This window comes from Marmota flaviventris, chromosome 7, assembly GCF_047511675.1.
Source record: "Marmota flaviventris isolate mMarFla1 chromosome 7, mMarFla1.hap1, whole genome shotgun sequence".
NCBI lineage: Eukaryota > Metazoa > Chordata > Mammalia > Rodentia > Sciuridae > Marmota > Marmota flaviventris.
In genome coordinates, this window is record NC_092504.1 from 8,786,279 (window position 1) to 8,799,777 (window position 13,499).

Genomic DNA, 13,499 nt, shown 5'->3' on the forward strand with positions numbered 1-13,499 from the left:
CATTTTAAAATCCAGTGACAGACACTCACTTAGAAACCATCTTGAATGATGGGGAAGAAAGCTATTAAAATGAGCGAATGGAGAGAAAAATTAAAGTGAGAAAAAGCCTCTTTTATCAGCTTGCCACAGAAAAATGCTTCTGTTATTATGAAAAAGAAGAGGAGGCCTGCCATTGGAACAGAAGGTGAGGGAGTGGTATGAGGGAAGCTGATCAAATGAAATCATAGAATAATGGAGGCAGTGGGGTACACGCAGCCTCAACTTAGGGAGAAAAATCCTATTCCACTTTTGCAAAAAGTAATGTCACTGAAATGCCTTGATAAAATGCATATGTTTTGCTTTTGCTTTTAATTTTAAGTTTGGAAAACCTAAAATTATATCAAGTTGAAAATAAGAAAGAAGGTAATATGCAATAGTCTCATAATCTGAACATCTTTGTGCCCATTTGCTTTCTTATCATTGTATACAAAATCTACATTATTGACTCTAAATCCCTTCAGAAACCATGGTGAAATATTTGTATTCACTGTGCTTCAGAAAGCACAGCTAAATAAAATAAGTAACTTACTTTGTCTCAGATCTACTGACTTTATAATGAACTCAATTAGTTATCGATGGTGGAAAGAAAAATGAAGTTCCTTATATTGGGGTGAAAAAGAGCACAATTGTTGTTGTCTTTGGGTGGATGCCGGGTTATCTGCCCAGGGGGGTTAGGGAGGAAACTAATTGATTTCAAGTGTCATCATGAGGCAGGAGCCACATTAAGATCATTGACCATGTTGCATAACTTTACAGATAGCTACTATTCAACCCTTTAGTATTTAAATCATTGCTTGAATAATGTATGGTTTGGATAAATTTTCTTACCAAACTATCCCTCATAAAAAATAAAGCAAAACAAACAAACTAACAAAAAACCACTGAGGCTTAAAAGTCACTTATTTAAAGCCAAAGAGCTTGACTGGGGGAAGCCTGAGACTGTCTTTGGAGGATATGATTTTCTACTCAACAAACCCAAAAGAAGCACAGCACTTGTTAATGGTCATCTTATCTTATGCTTGATTCTTACCTCTCTGCAGTCCAAGCTTAAACAGAGTGAGTCCCGTCCCAGGGAGCACAGTCCACTCTTTTGGGCCTTTCTTGACATTTTCTGAGGACTTCTAGTGCCTTGGCCATTCTGGGTAAGAGAATGCAGAGAATCCATGTGAAGTTTCTTTTCTCAGGAGCTTCTCAATCTTCTGCTCCTTCCAGTGTCTGGCCAAAGCCATCTAGGAGGACCACACTCTTGCCATTGGGGTTACCTTGGTGCAGAAACCAGGTCCCTAGTATTAGGAGGTGGCTGACAAAGGTGGTTCCAGCAACAGAAGCAGTATTTCTCCCATGAGACCACAAGACCTCAAGCAGCCACAATAGTGTGACTCCCAATAATCTCCTCACAATATACAAAAACAAGTCCCAAAGAAGATACCAAAAAGACAAAAATCACATACACAGACCAATTTGCTGAAAGATTGAATAAGTTAACATTTAAATGTTTGGATCTAAGTAGAAGTTCAGAATAAAAGTGCTAAAATGAACATCATGTTGTAAAATTTTAATACAAGTAATAAAATTTATTTTAAAATAGAAACAAGGGTTTTAAAAAGTTGAGAAAAACAGAACTGAAGAGATTGTGACTTGCAAAAACTATGATGGGTAAAATTCAGACAAAAACAGTATACTTATGTACAACAACTGAATTAGAGTTAACCTCAATAAATAGTTCTCTATATTGGTCTCTAAGGGGAAAAATAGCAAATATAAATAGTAAGGATCATAGGTATGCCGTAAAATACGAAATAATGATAATACCCAGCATTATGCATTCGCATAAAGATGTCATGTTAAAATAATGTAAATTTGGATCTCAGATTGCAAATATTAGAAGAATTGTGATATTGAGTGCTGGGAAGTCTGCAGCAACCTAGATTGATAGACGTGAAGGAAAACTGTGCACTTGAAGGGCTTCCCACCAGTATTATTTACATAGCAAGAATCTGGAAGTAATCTAAATGTGGAAAACATGATGATCAATTAGAGTATTTCACACATCATGGTATGCTCCAAAATATATTTTAAATGGTTATTTTTGTGTCATGCACTCTTACACTTGAGTGCAGATGAGAAGGTGGTTTAAAATGTAGATCTCTGGTCTATAGCCTACATTCTCTGACTCAATGAATCTGAAGACGTGTGGAGGAAGAATCTGCATTTTAAAATGAGCTCCTAGGTGCCTCAGAGGCAGGTGATTTGCAGACTGTACACAGAAAACACAGCTCCAGTGACTAGAATTAGGGTGCCAATGTGTGCAAAGCACATACAAACATATACAACATCCATAAAAGTACATAGGAACAAGGATAATCATAGGATATATATGGTCTATTTATATATAATGTATAGGTAGTAAGTCTATAGGATATATATATGTGTGTGTATATATATATATATATGTATATGTGTTTGTGTGTGTGTGTGTGTGTGTGTATATATATATATATATATATATATATATATATAACAAATATTTTTCTTGGATTACATTTGCTCTTATTTTTAACCATATTTCCCAATATCACTGAGTCATTTTTACGATCTATTCTTTTTTAATTGTAAAAAAAAAATATAGGACACAATATTCATTGAAAATAGTTCTTCCTGGCAGGTACAGTGGTACACATGTGTCATCTCATCTGCTTGAGAGAATGAGGCAGGAGGATTGTAAGCTCAAAGCCAGCTTCAGCAACTTAGTACTGCCAGAAGCAAATCAGTAAGAACCTGTCTCTAAATTTTATACACACACACACACACACACACGGGCTGGGGATGTGACTTAGTGGTAAAGTGACCCTGGATTCAATTCATGGTACCATAAACAAACAAATAAAAGTGGATTAAAAAAATAAAAAATAAAAAGGACTGAGGTTGCTGCTCAGTGGTTCAATGTCCCTGGATTCATTCTCTATACAAAAAAAAAAAAAAAAAAAATTCTTCCTACTTTCATTTTTTCCCTCAAGTTTTCTCTTTAACTGTGCAAGGAAATTATCTTGCTTATATCAAATCTGTGTTCTCGGTAGAAATAAAATGTGATCTGAGCTGCAGATCCCCGTCCTACTGCCTTCATATTAGACATTTGTAGGGTGGTTTGAAAATCCCTTTTCAGAGGAATTAAGGCTCAGGCTGGGAAGTAAATGAAAGAAGAGCACGGAATTCGGGGCCCTGAGGACATGGATGGTGGCGTTTCAGCTCCATGTGCAATCTAGAGTACAATTTCATCGCCACCGGAGTGGCCAAGGGTTAAGGTGCCCTGGCCACGGAGAAGTATGAAAAGATCTGTACAAAAGTAAGTACAATCTTGCAGAAAAACAGAAAGTGCTCTCTGGCCCACGTCCATTGAGAAAGAAAAGGGCCAACACAGTCTAAGGGAGCAAGGTAACCTCAAGGTGGCCTCAGAAGCCACATGTTCACTAATGTTTTTCCTATTCCATGGATCTGTGTCCAGTCATCAAGCTTGAACACTGAAAATAACTTAGATTCATCAAACTGGAGTGAAATTCTATGCCTTGCTGTTTTCCAGTGGTCTGAATTTGAGCTGTTAACTTACACAGTGTCTTGATTTTCATCATGTGGAAAATGACTGACTGCAGAAAGCAGCTTCCTTTACTGAATGCGGTATTTGGCACAAGTTGATGCTCAAGGTATACTGTTTTTCTTTTATTTTTCTCCACTTTATTTCCATTCTTTTCAAATGCAGAGACCTTTGATTTCTCTTATCCATGCCTTTGTTCAAGGCATAGAAACTATGCTGAGTTCCTATCACAAACCAAGCACTGCCATTCATTCTAAGACGGACGCCCCGTCCACACACACAAACTCTTCTATGAATGGCATAGTCTATGTCCTCAAGGAAGTCACAGCAACTACTATAGTAGGGGAGAGAGAAGTTTGTCCGATGGCAGAAGATACAGGTGTGTACAGGCAGAACCAGTAGCAGTTGCAAAGTAATTCTGCCTGAGAATGAAGGAGAAGAGAAATGTATCAAGAAGAAAGCAACATTGGAGCTGTGTTGTAATATCTGCAAGGATTTGAGAAGAACATATAATTCCTTCCAGGCTGCCCTACTCCTGGCCAGATTCTCTCTGCACTGTAGGAACTGTGCCCTGCTTCCTAAGTGAGGTTCCCAGAAGTCTCAGGCAATACACTAGTTGCCTTTCCCACCAGCCCTATGGTCACCTGTACTTCTTCATTGCCACCCTGATTTGTGAATCGTGATGACAATTCCTAGATCTCTAGATGAGTGTTCGATGGAACTTTGTGCTGTATGTTTCCTGGATAGAATGGGTTTGATTCATCTATCTCCCGACACATCTACCATCCCCTGCTGAATGACTGGCACAGTGTAGGTTGAAACTACCCACAACCTGCAAATTCATAAGGCTCTTCATGAGGATACTCTTCAATTTCAGAGAGCTTCCAATGCAAAATACCAAGGAAAATGATTCAACAGCAAGAGGCAGATGGAATCGTATTTGAAATCTACATCTTCCATTTACGTGCTGTGTGATCTTGGGAAAATTAATCAGCTGTCTTTAGCATCAGTGGAGATTATACATATGCAATTTATGTGCAGATCAGAAATACACCAGTGTCTGACGCCTGATGGTTACCTAATGAATGCTGCTTTTCCTCACACTCCTGTAAACATTTCAAAGCCCATTTTACAGCCTTTAGTGGAAGCTTCCAGTGATGTGGACACTATGTTCAGACAAACCAGTGCTTTTTTTATAATGAAACCTGTTGCCAAAGATGAGTACTAATTTTTTTTTAAACGCCATTTTTTTCTTCTACATTGTAAAAGTCAGCCTGACTTTACTTTCTTTTTAGCTGGTTCCATGATTATCATCTGTACTTACCAACATGACTCCAACTGTCATGAAGGGTCTGCTGCAGGTCTGTGATAAAGTCAACATTAGAAATTAAAAGAATGCAAGTGTTAGGTTATTAAAATGTATTTTGTAAATCAAAAATAAGAAATATCAATTTAAAGGCTATTTTTAAGTGTATTTAGTTATCATATTTGTACTAAAATAGTTTTTTTTTAATTTATAACCTAATTCTACACTAAGGTAAATTTAAAAAGATACATAGGTAATGGCTTTGCAAAAAATCATGATTGCTGCAGTGTGTGACTCTCCTATTTTTGTCTCCCATTAGTGATTCACAAATTCTAAACATTAGGAAACACTTCCCCATATTTGACTTTCAGGTTCAATTTGGAAAAAAAAAAAAAGAGTCATTCGGCCTCTTCCCTAAGGACTTTTCTCTGAGGTAAACAAGCCTAATTTTCTCATCATTAATTTCCTTAAGATGGGAAATCGACTGACAGGGCCTCTGTCTTCCCTACTCATCCTTAACTCCCCATTGGATGTTAGCCCCTGTCAGAAGGTGAACCTAGGATTCCTTTCCAGAAGACTGTACTTTGTCCCTCCCATCATTTGCTCAAGCCATAGGTGCACAACCTGCCAGTCACATGCTTCCCTTCACTCACCTTGGATAAAGTCTCTCTGTCCCTGTCCCTTTCTGACTGGCTGTGATCTGTTCTTTGTTTGGTGAGGCCACCCTCACGGTAGAAGCTATCTAACTCTACCTGCAAATTGGTGAAATTGTTCAATTGCTGCATATGAATTTCAGCAATGTCTGTGACCCCACTGTCACCACCCCCAGGCTGTCCTGACTGACTCATGGTACAGAGAACAAGAAGCCCCTTCAGAAGCTCACATCCAAGTATGGGCTTGAGTTCAGCATTCTGTGTGTGCCAAAGCTCACATTCGGATTTCCATGATCGACTCCCATGACGTTTCAATAGGTGCAAAACTTAGGGGAATATTATGTTCTCCCTGCAAAGACAGGATGGACTCCTCACAAAACTTGGTTCAAATTTGGGACTGGTGTTGTCTGCACATGAACAAGTGTAAAAGCATTCACTACTTACTTATTTGGGGTTCCTGGGAAGTGCTGTACAGGCCTCTAAAACCTCATAATGGCTTGCAAGAGACAAGAAAGGAGACTTTGGTTTTAATTACAGGGTGGGGCCAGGTGAGGTCCACGTGTGACCAGGAGTGGCAAGGTTTGATGCTCTCATGTGTACCAAAGTGGGGAGAACCCAATCTTTCATATTTACTTGTCTAAATACGAGGCACATGGGGAAGAGGGCAGAGTGGAGGGAAAAGTGTCAAAGCTTTCATCAAGAAATGCAGTTTGCAACAATTTGTTAAGTATTTTTTAAAGACCCAGTAGACATAAATTTTCCAGCATAAAGAAAAAGGTTCCCAGTACAAAGGAAGTGATGAAGGCTTATCGAGACTGGAAGAGTAGCTACCCTGATTCCATCACTATGTATGGTGTACGAATACCAAATCATCACATAGAGCCATAAATGTGTACAATTATTTTATGTCAATAAAAATGGACTCCAACCTTATATTATTGTTGAAAAGAGTGATTTTCTCTAATTAGGAATTTTATCCCTTACCATCTAGGATCAAAGAAACAATTATCATTTTTTTCCCTCAACTCATCCCTGAATTCCTGTACAGCAAATGCTTTATCTTATCAATGTATTTCTACTTCACAGTTCAATAAAATTCTTTAAACATAGGAGGTATTTATAACAAATGTAATTGAATTGTCTTTTTCTAAATAATGTGGGCTAATTATTCAACATATTTAGAGATAAATGTCCAGAAGAAATTGAAGGGGTTTGTGGTTATGGTATTAATATGATGCCAAGAATTCTATGGACAACTCTGTTAATAGCTCTAATGATATCTGAATTTTATTGGATTTCTCGTGATAGGGTCAAAAGTTTCTCCAAATTTAAGTTAAAGAGCCTAATTAATAACATGACTAAGTTGTCTAACATCACTTTCTTCAAAGAATCTAAAGGAAACAAAGATGGAAAATCGTACACAGATGAGAAGCAGCACATGTGTAGAAGGAAAGTCTGACTTGATATTGTATAATAGAGTAATATTTGGGAAATTACTGAAAATGAGCCTTAAACCTTTTACCATGTAATGATTATACCTTTGCTCAGAGTTAAATAAGACATTTGAAGTACAGGCTCTGGTTTTAGGTATAAATAGGAGTTCTTGAGACTTTTCCAAATGTACATGGGAATAGAAACACTGTCATTTGAAGCCTGTTGTTCCAAGTCCATTTGCTTTGCAATCACACTGATTTTTTGTATGTGCCTGGATTGGAGACTTGTGTGCTCTTTGATGTCCCAGGAGAGGCCCAAGAAAGTTATGCATTCATCGGTGTCTCAGAGTGTGTTTCCATTTCAGTAAAATTCTCAAAAGGGCTAGAATCGTCTCACTTCTTGCCAAAATGGTCTAAGGACAGAGTGAGAACGCCTACTGAACCAGGGTTTTGTGAGGAAGTTCTTCCTGTAGTTCGTCCCTTATTAGAGGCAACAAGTAACACTTAATGGTTTGGGTCCCAGAATATATTAAGGGTTTCCACTGCATACACCTGCTCAACTGGATCAAAGTCTAAGAGAAGAATATAAATTTTTAATTTTGGCAACCCCTGAGACCTAACAACACCATGAAACAAATGGCTCAAAGATATTCAGGACACTTGAGGATCTACGCAATATTAATGAAAAATAATGGAGATCTCAGTCACCAGAGAATGTTACCCGTTTTGGACAGTGGGTTGAGAATAAAGCAAGAAAGAACTCATAATACTGGTTTTTCAAGGAAGCAGCAGTTGAAAGAAACCCGTTGCCTTTAATTAAGCATATTGAACTTGAGCTGTCAAACAGATACTGCCCACTGTTTTCTTCTCTTCATCCTAACAGGCGGATGGATATATGATAGATAGATAGATGATAGAGAGATAGAGATAGAGAGATAGATAATAGAATTTCAGTGTCTTGATTTTCCTAAGTGCATGAGTGAAATAGAAGGTAGTATGATTAGGAGAACAAGTAGAAGGATATAGGTACAGTTAATTTATAAGTATTTTAATGGAAGAACATAGTGCAAGGAAGAAAAGCAAGGTATTTAATTTAGATTTTGATGTTTTTGAACATTTTTATTAGATCTTTTTAAGAGGGAATATTTTTGTAGAAATACAGATTTGCTGTTTATTTAGAAATTGACACATTTTGTGGTATAGGCCACTATAAATTAGATACATACAGATTCAATTTAACAAAAAGTTATTCAATGCATTGATTTACATTAGAAAAGTGTTAAAATAATATCTAGGATTACAGATAGAATACATCCTTACAGATAACTTTAGCAAACTCCATAATTTTAAATTTAGAGAGGAAGAGACTTCATAATTGTGTTGCAAAAGCTGTTGCCCCCCAACTCAACTCCTGGGTAATTATGTCTTTAGCCAGCTGCACCTGCTAGCCATGCCCACCTATGCATTAGATATTTTTTGGCAAGGTCATAGACATAACAATCTGATGTGTCATTTACCCCATCATTAGCCCATCCTGGCTTTTGTTGCAGGGAGGTCTCACCCACCAAGACTGAATTTCAGGCACATCTGCAGATGTCAGCTCAGTGTCCAAGCCTCACACTATTGGACCACTATTTTATCAACCTTGCAGTGATGGTGCCCTAGCTTGATATAAATTATCAAACTCTATTTCAATCTTATAGGGAAAACCTGTGGTTAATTCCAATGATTGGTTTGACAAGATTATCTAATTTTCAACTTTAATATCAGCAAGTACAAAGACGCTAATTGCCCTGAACTATAATTTATGTCTTCAACCTAGACTTTGATGGTAATAAAGGCACTCTTTTCCTTCCTAATTGAATCCTTTGGCCTTATTTGTCATTGGTTCAGGTGGAGAAAATAAGTGCTCTTTACTTGTGATCCTTTGAGACAAACAAAATATCAGGCTGTTATTAGACATTTTAGACTATGATAATTTATTCTATCTCTTCTCATAACATAGCACTATTTCTATTCCGTCATATAAGTTAAAATTTCTTTGCTAATTTAATAGGAAAACTAATACTCAATGTACTTACAAATCCTATTACTTGTCAATATTTTGTCATGATTTGAATTCTAAGGAGACTTCTTAATATAATGAAAGTTCCAGCTACCCTGACCTAGTAAAATGTCATGCTATGTATTTCATGCTTCAAACAGGCTTCCCAGCGAGTGAACTGCACTCTTTGAAACCTGTACATAGTTTTGAATTACATGCATTTAAATTTTTCCTCCCAGTAGATATACTTTGTAAATAATTCATAAATCATGTTTACAATCTTTTGCCAATTAATAACGCAATAGCTAAAGCTCAGAAATAGTGCCAGTAAGTGGTTTATTGGTAATGGATTATGGTAGGAGAATTTGGGGCATGTAAAATGCATTAAGAAATCTTCATAAACAAAAGAGAAGTCAGGGGAATGTGAATTTCAGATCATGTTTTGGGGGGAATTTTCTAATATCCAATAAAAAGTTAATTTACAGGCAAATCACATTTTAATTGCTAAACTTCATGGATACATTTACATATGATATTTGTTAGTTACACTGTGTTGAACATTTTCTGAGGACATTAAAAAAAACAATTCTTATACTTTGAGAATTATCAGAAAATCCTTCAGGTTTTCAGAGGTGAAGTATTTAGGAGGTAAGTAGGATTACATAAGGTCATCAGGGTGGAGTCCCCAGGACTGAATCCTGGTGGCTTTGTAAGAGGAATAGAGGAGAACACATACATGTTCCCTGTCACTTGTTATATGATGCTCTGAACTGCTCAGGACTCTGCCAGCAAAGGCCATCACCACATGCAGCCTCTCTACTTTGGACAAGAATTATGAGCCTAAGTAAGTCTCTTTTACTTCATAACCTATCTATTCTGTGGTACTGAGTTTGTAGTAAAAGAAAACAGACTAAAATGAGAGATATGAGCCACACTTTAAACAAATGTATTCTGAAGGCAGCAAGGATTCCAGCAATGTCAAAATCTGCATTCACGTTCCCTGTTCTTGGAAATGGAAGCCTTGGCTTGAATTCCAAAGGCATTCCTTTACCTAAGAACCTATCAGGCCTATGCTACACACCCTGAAGGGCGTGTGACTTATGTCAGTGCCTACTTCTCTCTAAGGGAAGGTTGCCTTAGCTGTCTGGTTCCTGGAAGTATTATCACCAATTTTGAAGATGATAATCAAAGAAACTGGCTACAATATTAACAATCCTCTATCCTTTGACCATTTTCATCTATTATCGATTTTTCTGGAGAAAAAAAAATGTTTTAAGAAAGCAGAAAAGATTTAATGGAAAAGAATAAAAAAAAAAGTTGAATTGAAGGGGGAGATGAAAGAGACAGTGAAATATATTAATTTAAGATTAAGCAAACAGGAAACTGGAATTGAGAAAAGAGAGCAAAAGCAAGATAGAAAGAACTGACAGGTAGTAAGTGGTATTGGGCAAGTTATTAGTGTGACATTTGGGCTGGGGGCTGACAAGAAACATAATAAAGAAATAAAGTAAAAAAAAGTTTAATAAAGAAATACAATATAATGGTAATAAAGAAAGTTTTATTGCAATACATTATTAATTTATACTGCATTATTTAACACTTGGCCAACAGCACACTTAGCACTTAGATATCATTTCGGTGGCTGTTGCAGCTATCACATTAGTGGGAAATTGGAAATTTATATTTGTCTTTCTATCTTCAAAGGGCAACTGAACAGTGAGGTAGGCACTGTTTGGAGGTCACAGGTGGTCACTGCTAATGTGGAAAACCTGTTTCCTAGCTCCTACTTCACACGCACACACATGGCCTTCCCAGCGAGGTGTGCTGTTGAGAGCTCAGTGACCAACACAAAGCCCACGAAGCAAATCAATGGGAAATCTGTAAAGGGGACTCCAGACCCGTGACTTGCAGCTTCAATTGTAGCCATACAAAGTTGTCCTCACACGCATAACAAACAGCAGCATCAGGGGAAAGCAGATTCTCACTGCCTCCTCATGGTGTCACATGTTCACCTAGTGTAGGACATCTAAGGCACAGCACTGCTGATATAAGGGGACAGATAATGCTCTGTTGGAGGTGAAAGGATCCTGGACATTTTAGGATACTTAACAGCATCTCTGATCTCTATCCACCTGGTGCTAGTAGCATCACAACTGTCTTCAGATATTGCCGATCAACTGCTGGGGGTGAATTGTTCACCCAGTGGAAATGGTAGTAGATGTTCCTGCAGCAGACAGTGTGTCCAGCTTCCTCATAACCCATTCTTTCACTGGACACAAGCCAATTTTGGTTCACTTCATTTGATCATCTGTCTTGTTTGCATTTACATGACCGAGATGAATTAGGTGTGAGTCTTGTTAAAGGGAAAGTAATGACAAAGGTGACTGTCAATGCCAGTAAGGTCCTAGAGATGCCTGTCTGCAGCAGCCGTTGACGCAGGTGAAATTAGAAGGGTGGATGGGAGTTAAAGTCACTGCTTGGGAATCACTGTCATTACTCAGAGGGAACTCCCAAGCGAATGCAGAAACTGAAGGAGGAAGGAGATGGATGGCAGAGGCTCAGCACAGAGGGAGATTGGATTCAAGGAGGGAAGAGTGGGGAGTGGGTATGGTGCAGGTAGGACAAAGGTTAGACCCCTGACAAGGTGTGGAAGCAGGCTGCTCTGCCCAGACCTGGTGCCTGTCGTGGTGGCAGCTGTGGGGACACAGAGTAGAGAATCGCATCCACGGTGCCCTGGATTTTACACTTCCATTTCATGTTTTGTTTCAAAAAGAACTTACTAAACTTGGACTATGGTCTGAACACTTTGTTATCTCAGACTGTTTATCACATTAAGCCTCAAGTATTTCATTTTGCTAATATTTCAGTGGAATTGACACAGGTGCATGAAAATAGATTAGAAATCATATGTGAATATGTCCCTTGATATCATTAAGAATGAAAATATAGCATTTTCAGGTAAATGGTTGGAGCTGGAGCATATCATGCCAAGCACAATAAGCCAATTCCCCAAACAAAAGGCACACTGTTTTCTCTGATATGTGGATGCTAATTCATAATAAGTGGTGAGAGGCTATGGAAAAAAGAGGTACCTTGGATTAGGCAGAGGAGAGTGAAGGAAGGGGAAGGTATATGGGAGTAGGAAGGAGAGTAAGTTGAATCAGACATTATTACCCCATGTACATATATGATTACACTACCCGTGTGATTCTACATCAAGTACAACCAGAAGAATGGGAAGTTATACTCCATTTATGTATGATGATCAAAATGTGTTATCCTGTCCTGTATAACCAATTAGTACAAATATGAAAAATTGTAACGTGTTTTAAAACAAAGATTAAAAACATAAGCCCAGTGCACTAGTACCTGCACCAGCTTGGGTGGCTGAGGCAGGAGGGTCACAAATTCAAAGCCAGCCTCAGTAATTTAGCAAGGCCTTAAGCAACTTAGCAAGAAAATAAAAATATATCCTGTCTCAAAATAAAATATACCTTAAAAAATGGGCTCGGGATTTGGTTAAAGGGTTAAGTAACCTAGGTTCAATCCCCATTACAAAGAAGAAGAAGAAGGAGGAGGAGGAGGAGGAGGAGGAGGAGGAGGAGGAGGAGGAGGAGGAGGAGGAGGAGGAGGAGGAGGAAAATACAGATTGTCCTTTAAATAGGACACAGTATAATGTGGCATCTTGTGAGTGGATAAGCTATCCTATAAATATGATAGTAGGCTAATATTCTATTCTTTCATACATTGCACAATGTACAGACATAACTGTCATGACCTGTTTATCAATTACTTTTGGTGGAAAAAAGAAAAACACTTCAAAGGGTCACATTACATTTTAAACAGCATGTTGTCAGTTTCACATGACATGGTTTTATTGACATCATTGTTTTTCTTGAGGTCTAAGAGTAATATGGCTTCTTGTGTCAAGTCTGGGATCAGGTTGCACAGTAGCAGGTCTAGGAGGGTTAGCCCCTGTCTGTTGATGGGTTCTCACTGCATTTTTTAAGCGTGCTAAGCAGATGTCTTTTGAAATCTAACAAATTTATGAGACCCAATTTGCTCACAAATTGTAAATAATCCATGCATTTATTACATGTATCAAAGGCAAATACATTTTTTTAACCCCCAATATAAGTGGAATATTTGGAAAGCAACAGATCACAATAATCCATCACCACTGAAATCGCTAAGGGTCACAACCCCTGATGTAGGAAGCTTGCCTGTGTTCTTATTTCCTTTCTCCATCAGGGAGCTTTGCTAAGTGGTTCCACAGTATCACATTTGGTTCCAATGATAGCATTTTTATTATCTAACTGCAAGCAGCAACCCATTAAAGTTCACCAGGTCGCAGAGACGCAGCTAAATATCACTGTGGAGCATACCTTGTCCCTGTGTGCCATTTTAGGGCAGCTATTTCTGAATTCTTGATGAT